Source organism: Paramisgurnus dabryanus, chromosome 17 (assembly GCF_030506205.2).
Source record: "Paramisgurnus dabryanus chromosome 17, PD_genome_1.1, whole genome shotgun sequence".
Classification (NCBI taxonomy): Eukaryota; Metazoa; Chordata; class Actinopteri; order Cypriniformes; family Cobitidae; genus Paramisgurnus; species Paramisgurnus dabryanus.
In genome coordinates, this window is record NC_133353.1 from 15,014,454 (window position 1) to 15,021,676 (window position 7,223).

The window sequence follows — 7,223 nt, forward strand, 5'->3', positions numbered from 1 at the left end:
GCAGCACAATGTTTCAAGGGGAAATTTATAAAACAACTTAAATAACCAACCAGCTTGTCTACAGTATATGGGCAGGTGGGGCTGTGCCTGTTTTATACAGTCTATGAGCAGTGCCCCACCAAATTATTAATCCACTTGAAAACACAGAACTCAATATAAACTGAATTAGTAACGGAATTAGTTTTTACGTTATTTACGTTGCGTGAACGTAGATCCGAACAATATGTCATTCCTCCTCAGCAAAATGCATGACGTGAAAGCGTCATAGGCTACGACAGATTCAACAGATAGTGATTTTACTAAAGAACTCGTTCGAAAGATTGTTATTTAATGAGACAATGGCCATCAAACAACATGGCGCAATACAAAATTGCATGTTTTGTCATTTAAGTGTAAATATTCCAACAACATTAAATCATACAGCCCCCTAAATAGTTGATTGGAGTAATACTCCTGACTATAAACTGTAAATAATAATGACACCACTATAAACATTAAGAAAATGTCTAAACTCACCATTACATGTCCTGTAGTCTGAGACGGGGCTTCTGGTTCATAATAACAAAGTCCAATATGATCATAATGTCCCTTCGCGCAAAGAAAAGCAGAAATACATTTCTCAGACGAGCATTTATCATCGATGAGCGTAACGTTATAGGTCTTTCAACACAGCATGAAGTCATTATCAACGTAATACGTGCTCGTTTCATTTTGTTGACGTTTGAAAAGATGTCCTCAGTAATCCAACATTTCCATGAGTGATGTAATAGTCTCCGTCTCCAAAAGTAAACAGGCATAAGCAGATGTCATCGTGGAAAGGTTGTTAAACTTGATGATTTGCGACTCGCTGTTTTCAAATTCAGTTCAATCGCGCGTAGGCGGAACTAACAATGACTGACGAATCATATTCAACGTTTCATGTTGACAAGCGTGTGCACCAATAGGGTAAAAGAAAACTGCGAAACTGCTTGAACATGCAAACTTGCACTTATATTTTAATTATATTTATAATTGTATTACATATATGAAATTATAGTGTGATAAGACGTCTATTCGTAGTACTATTATTTATTTTTGTTAAATTATTTACACATTTGTCTGGAAAATGGCCTTCTGATTGGATGGGCCACAACTCAAAGTGGGCGGGCCCAGGCCCGGCCAGGCCCACCCGTAGCTTCGCCACTGATGCAGACTATCGTTTTTATCGATGTTTATTTAGACGTGTTTACAAACTTGCTAAAGCTGCTCCAGCTAAACTGTTACCGGTAAAGTTTGTTCTCATGATCAAACTCAAGTCAAGAAACTCTAAGTACAGATGATTTGTTTAACGTTATATGTATTTTACTGTTGTATTTACTTGAAGCTTTCTTAGATTTTGAAACGAAGTAAACATGTAATGTGTGTTGCTAATGTTGGGCCATGTAATACATTAACGTTTTAATGAATAGTCTAACGATTTATAATCGTTGTACTCTATCGTTATAATATGTCTTTTTGACTGATTACATGTTTGTTTTATTTGTCTATATCCTAGATTCACAGCAGGACACATCCTTCTACACTGTATGCAAACATGCAACATCATTACACACAGTACAAGGAGTCAGACTGGCATATGAGGAGCAAAGGTGTGTAACAGATATGATGTATTTAGCTAGTGAAACCACTACCAGTCTTAGATGTATAACTGATGATGACAAAGTTTTTTTCTCTGCATAATCATAGGAACCGAGGCAGTAGCATCGTTTCACAATGTTTCCATCACCATCATCAGTGGATGCCTTTGCCGTCCGTAGCCTGAGATTTCAGATTTGCAGCAAAAAATGTGACTTTCCCATTTATTGGAATGCTGTGCAGGTATTTAAGTATTTTAGTAACTGTGTTAAATAAAGTACGGTAGTATTTACTTTTAAAATAAATGTATTGCTTATTTATATTGCAGCCATCCATTACAATGTCACCAAGCCGTAACAAAAGCAGGAGAGGGAAAGTACAAGGCTATGTTCCCAAAACACACAAGTGACATACTGTAAGCAGTAATGTTTTATTTCAAATACATTCATAATTAAAAACTTAATGTATGAAGCAGGGAAATAAATTATCAAAACAAAAGATTTATTGACTGCAATATTTGTACAGTTATGTGGATGATGTGATCAGGCTTGTGTTTGCTGAGGTATTTGAAGATAAGCTGAAGGAAACCCCGATTCCAATGGACCTGGCATCACAGTTTGAGAGACCTTCAAAGGAGGACGTGATTGCATGCCATCTTCAGTGCAGGGGTCGTCGAAAGCCAAAATTGTGACCGATCAGATCAGGAAGCTCCAAGCGTATCTGGAGAACAACACACGACAGGATGATAACCCTAAAGTGTCATCTTAGATAGCATCAGCTGACAAAGCTTTGATATGCCATTTATCTGAATAGATAGCTGTAAGAAGTGAATTGAACAATTTTTGAAAGACGAGCACAACATGGTTACTAAAGTATGTTTATTTGTATATTGTTTAACATTTAAATGTATATTTGTAATAAATAAACTTTTGACTGACTACTATATTTTCTTTAAAGTTACATCTTTTGTTCTTTTGGGTACTTTGTTACTATAATAATACTTTAGTGTGTCGTGGATTTTTTCAGGAGAATCAGAGACGGTTGAGATGTAAAATTCTCTTCAAAGTATTTTATTAAAGAATTGTGTCAGACAGCTTGAAACACAATACTGGTCATAGGGTGTATACACCTGCATTGGTAAAATGATGATCACAATGACTATGACAATGACCCCGTTCTGAGTTTTTCAGTATATTATATAGTGGTCCAGTAGCCCTGCCTTTCTTTCACTCTGTACTATCCCAATGCTCAGCAGACTCCTGCCTTTAGGCCCCTTAGCTCCTTCTCATAACTCATGACAACTTGGTGATGCTGTGGCTTTATCTCTATAACATTCCAAGCTGGTACATAAATCCTCCCATGGGTGGTAAAACTCAGTGTCTTTGTTCTCTAACACATCATACAACTATTTCGCTATCCTTACCAAGGACACCCTTATCTCCTCCAGGCCTAGCTGTGGAAAAACACTGTCATGGCAAGCAACAGAGAGACAACTTAATTCATTTAGACCTCAACAATATAACACATTAAAAGTATGCTTTATATAAAACATTTATACTAAGCTTAAGATAAAACACTCAAAATTTCTCTACCATATATCCCCCCTTCGGAAACTAAATGTTTTCGATAACCACCCTGCAAATACGACTGATGATACCAGAGAAGCCGGGCTAGGTACTTTAAAGAAAGAATCAAAGAATAAAATACCCCTGACAGTTCGGGCCAGACCCTCAGTCACTTTTCTAGTTTCAACAGTCACTTCACACTGGTTATCCTTTAAATGATAATTAACAACCTGTAAAAAAAGAAGTAATGATTAACAACATATAAAAAAAATAACATAACATTCAATTTTAAATCTAAAGCAAGCATATCATGTTTTCAAAAAATTCTTTTCACTTTCTGGTAAGCCGTGCTAGGTGGATGTTTTACCTCCACCCCCAGGAGATTCCTGGACCATCAGTCACTTACCAGGCTTGTTACACTGTCATCACACCGTGGACAGTGATGCTTAAAACCATCCCTTTCCCTATTTTACACACACTTCAGGTTTGCAACTTGCATTACTAATAAAAGATTATAACTTGTAATAAAAATAATAAATGCAAAAGAAAATACCTTGTTAATAAATGATAACAAACGCAAAAAATTATAAATGTTAATAAAAAAGAATAAATGCATTAGTATAGGTGACACCCTATGTCCTTTTTAACATGAACAGTAACATAATGATTCTCACATGAGAGTGTTTTGCTCTGGTGGGCAGTCCACACAGAGTCTTTCTAAGAAACATGAATTCTATATGTATATGTGTAGGGTGCATCTTCCAGCTTTCGACGGTCTTCAACCCATGCGCTTTGCACGCGTAGAGGGCCGTGTGAGGGAGGAGGGTACTAGAGCCTCGTTGGTTTCCCATCACACATGGATGTTGTCCTCAAATGTATCTCCCTCGTCGTCCTCATTAATTTGTACCCGTTGGTACATTATCTTACCCATTCCTTTGTCGATAGTTTTCTCAATCAAACCCCTGATACATGGTATGCAACAACAACCACACAATGCAAGGATAGCAACAGCTACAGCAGTTGACATCAGTAAAGAAGTTATCAGTGTACTTCACTCTCCAAACCACTTTTCCATCATTTTTGTAAATGGGTCATCTATTCCAGCGTTCTCAGCCAATTCATTTGACAAGGCGGTCAAACCTTCTAATGCCCTTATAATGCTCCCATCAGGGGCAGTATTATCAGAAATAAATTTTCAGCATCCATTATCTATAATTTTTTAAACACCCCCCTTTTCAGCCAACCACATATCTAATGCCAGCCTGTTTTGTTGTGCCATCAGTGACGTTAGTCCCATTTGTTCTGTTATCCCCTTAACGTAATACAATTAATTAATCCAATCCACATTTTTATTGAGGGTTGACCACCAGAAAAGAATTGACTCAAAACTTGCAACAATCTGATTTCTCACTTTGTATTCATCTGGCACCCCCCTTGGAACCCCTATGGCATCTATATACTGTACATTCTATATACACATATTATCATAAGATCCACCAGGCAGATTTCTTTTCTGTCTGTTAATACTCTTAACACTTATTTTATCATGTAGGCTCCCAAAATCAGGTATTGAAAACATTTGAAATGGCATTATTAATTGTACAAGGGTACAGGTTCCCTTCCAATTTACTCTCAAACTTGGCCTTAAATTCATGTCAACACACATTCACCATACGTCTGCCCTTTCTGTGGTCTGGCCTACAAACCAGTTTGCTTTGTATTCCTCTTTGTCATTTGTAACATCAATTTCTCTTTGGCACCACCCATCTGTGAAATGGTTATCTTAAAACATGTATAATTATTCTTATAGGCCTGTATATTTGGTGGGAGAAACATTTTCTTTATTAGAAACAAATAAACAACATTCATGCAATCTTCATCCTCCATATCCTTAAATGCTTTGATCATACATTACCCATTCATTATGATCTCCAAATCCAGTTTCTATGGTTCATCACATCACTATCTAAAAAATACGGTTACAGTGTTTATTTATCATATGGTTATTTCAACATAATGACATGGAGACAGTCGCCGGCGGTCGTCTTCTCTGGTACCTGGAAGCAATGAGTATTATACCACAATTTGGAACATTTTACCTTAACAGATGTTGGGCTAGCTTCTGTGACCTCATACGGGGCTTCTCGTCTGGGTTCATCCCACTTACGCTAGTAAACTTTGATCTACACCCAGGTTTCTACAGGAAAAGGTTTTGCAGTTTCTTCGTCACCAGGTGTCTCTCTGGGCCTGCTTTCAATCTGTAAAATAGCTTCATGGTTTCTCATTAGTTCAGCAATATATTCATTAATTTTATTTTTTAGATCCTCCTCATGCTCCAAATTCACTTCATTTTGATTAGCTTTGAACATTGGTCTCCCTGTGACCATTTCATGAGGGGATAAACGCGTTTCGTTGTTAGTACTAGATCTTATGGCCATGAGCGCTATTGGTAAGGCCTGAACCCAATTTAGTTTAGTCTGTGCACAGATTTTGGCTATTTTTGATTTTAAGTATGCCATTACACCTCTCAACCGCCCCTTGAGACTGTGGATGATCTACTGATCCAAATTTTTGGGTTATTCCTACCCTAGCAAGTGCTTTTCTCAACAGGTTGGCCTGAAATCCTGGTCCATTATCTGCCTGCAATACCTTGGGAAGCCCAAATCTTGGGACCACTTCCCTCTTAAGTGCTCCAGCCACTGCTTGCGCACTCTGCGTTCACACTGGATAAGCTTCTGTCCATCTCTAAAAAACACATTTTCTCCTTAATTGGGTGGATCATATCTACAAAATTCATCACTAAATGCACAAATGGTCCTTCCACACTTGGAAACAGACACATTGGATGTACTGCTGGTTTGACATTTCTTTTCATATATATGTCACACTCTGACAAAAATTCGCTAATTTTGTTTTGCATATTGATAAACCAGAAACCCTGTTGTCTTAAAATCTTATCTATCATCTCCCCCCTTGCGCAATGTTCACTACCATGCGCGTTCATCATTACCATTTTCTCCATTCTAGATGGAATTACTAATTGTTGATGGTCTGTTCTCCACAAACCTTTTACATTGACAACACCTCTGCTTTGCCACTCCATCTTTTCAATTTGTTACGCTGCATTTTGCATGTCTCTGATTTCATCTACAGTTACGTCTGCGGAAATGCTCACCTGTTCACTTTCATTGTTTTTACCTGACCTTGTCACTACCATGGACATGGTTCCAGCTCGCTCTGGTTTTGCTGCTCCTAATTTTGCTTCCTCATCCGCTTTTTCATTTCCTTTGTCAATAAATGAATCTCCTTTTGTGTGTGCAGCACACTTAATTACAATTACTTTAGCTGGTTTTTGTATTGCCTCAAATAGTTGTGTAATCTCTGTAAGATGTTTAACTGGGTGGCCATTACTTCTCTTAAACCCATTTTCACCACATATCAGTATTTACATTGATTTCCATACCTTATCCAATTTCACATGCTTCAATTAAAACCATTAACTCTGCACACTGGGCAGACATGTGCCCATGTCTCATCCTCTTACACCTCAAAACTTTAAATCTGTCAGTCACTGGATCTCCCAGGATCACACTGTATCACATGCAACTCTGACCTATCTAATTTTTATAGCAACAAACAAATGCTTGTAACCAGGATCCCCTTCGTAACCCAAATCTGCTCTCAGTTTCATCTCTTCAATGCCTTCTGTCATACAAACCTGCGGTGTGTCTTCTCTACAATATAACAACATCTGTCAGATTTTTTCCCATGTCCTTACATTTTAATTCCCTAAATTACTTGACCCTACTGGCATATTCTGGTAATAACTCTGGTATGAACTACAACACCCTGTGGCTCCCATTAATGCCATCATTTGCTTCACTGTGTTTTGACATGGATAGTCAAGCATGGTTCTGTGGTGTTTGTCACAAATTAAATTTTGCCCTTCAAAGATTACTCTTTTTAGGTATTGTACACTGGTTTTAGCCAATATCAGCTTTTATTTTGATACTTTTTATCCACTGTTCAAAACTGTCTGTTAAT

The 7,223-nt window shown here is 37.6% G+C and overlaps 1 long non-coding RNA gene across 1 annotated transcript; it reads left to right on the forward strand.

Moving 5' to 3' along the window:
* The first annotated feature begins 1,731 nt into the window (after positions 1 to 1,731).
* Positions 1,732 to 2,462, forward strand: LOC135760285 (uncharacterized). Its single transcript, XR_010537353.2, has 3 exons — positions 1,732 to 1,857; positions 1,943 to 2,029; positions 2,140 to 2,462. It is a non-coding gene; the product is annotated as an uncharacterized lncRNA (long non-coding RNA).
* Positions 2,463 to 7,223: the final 4,761 nt, after the last annotated feature.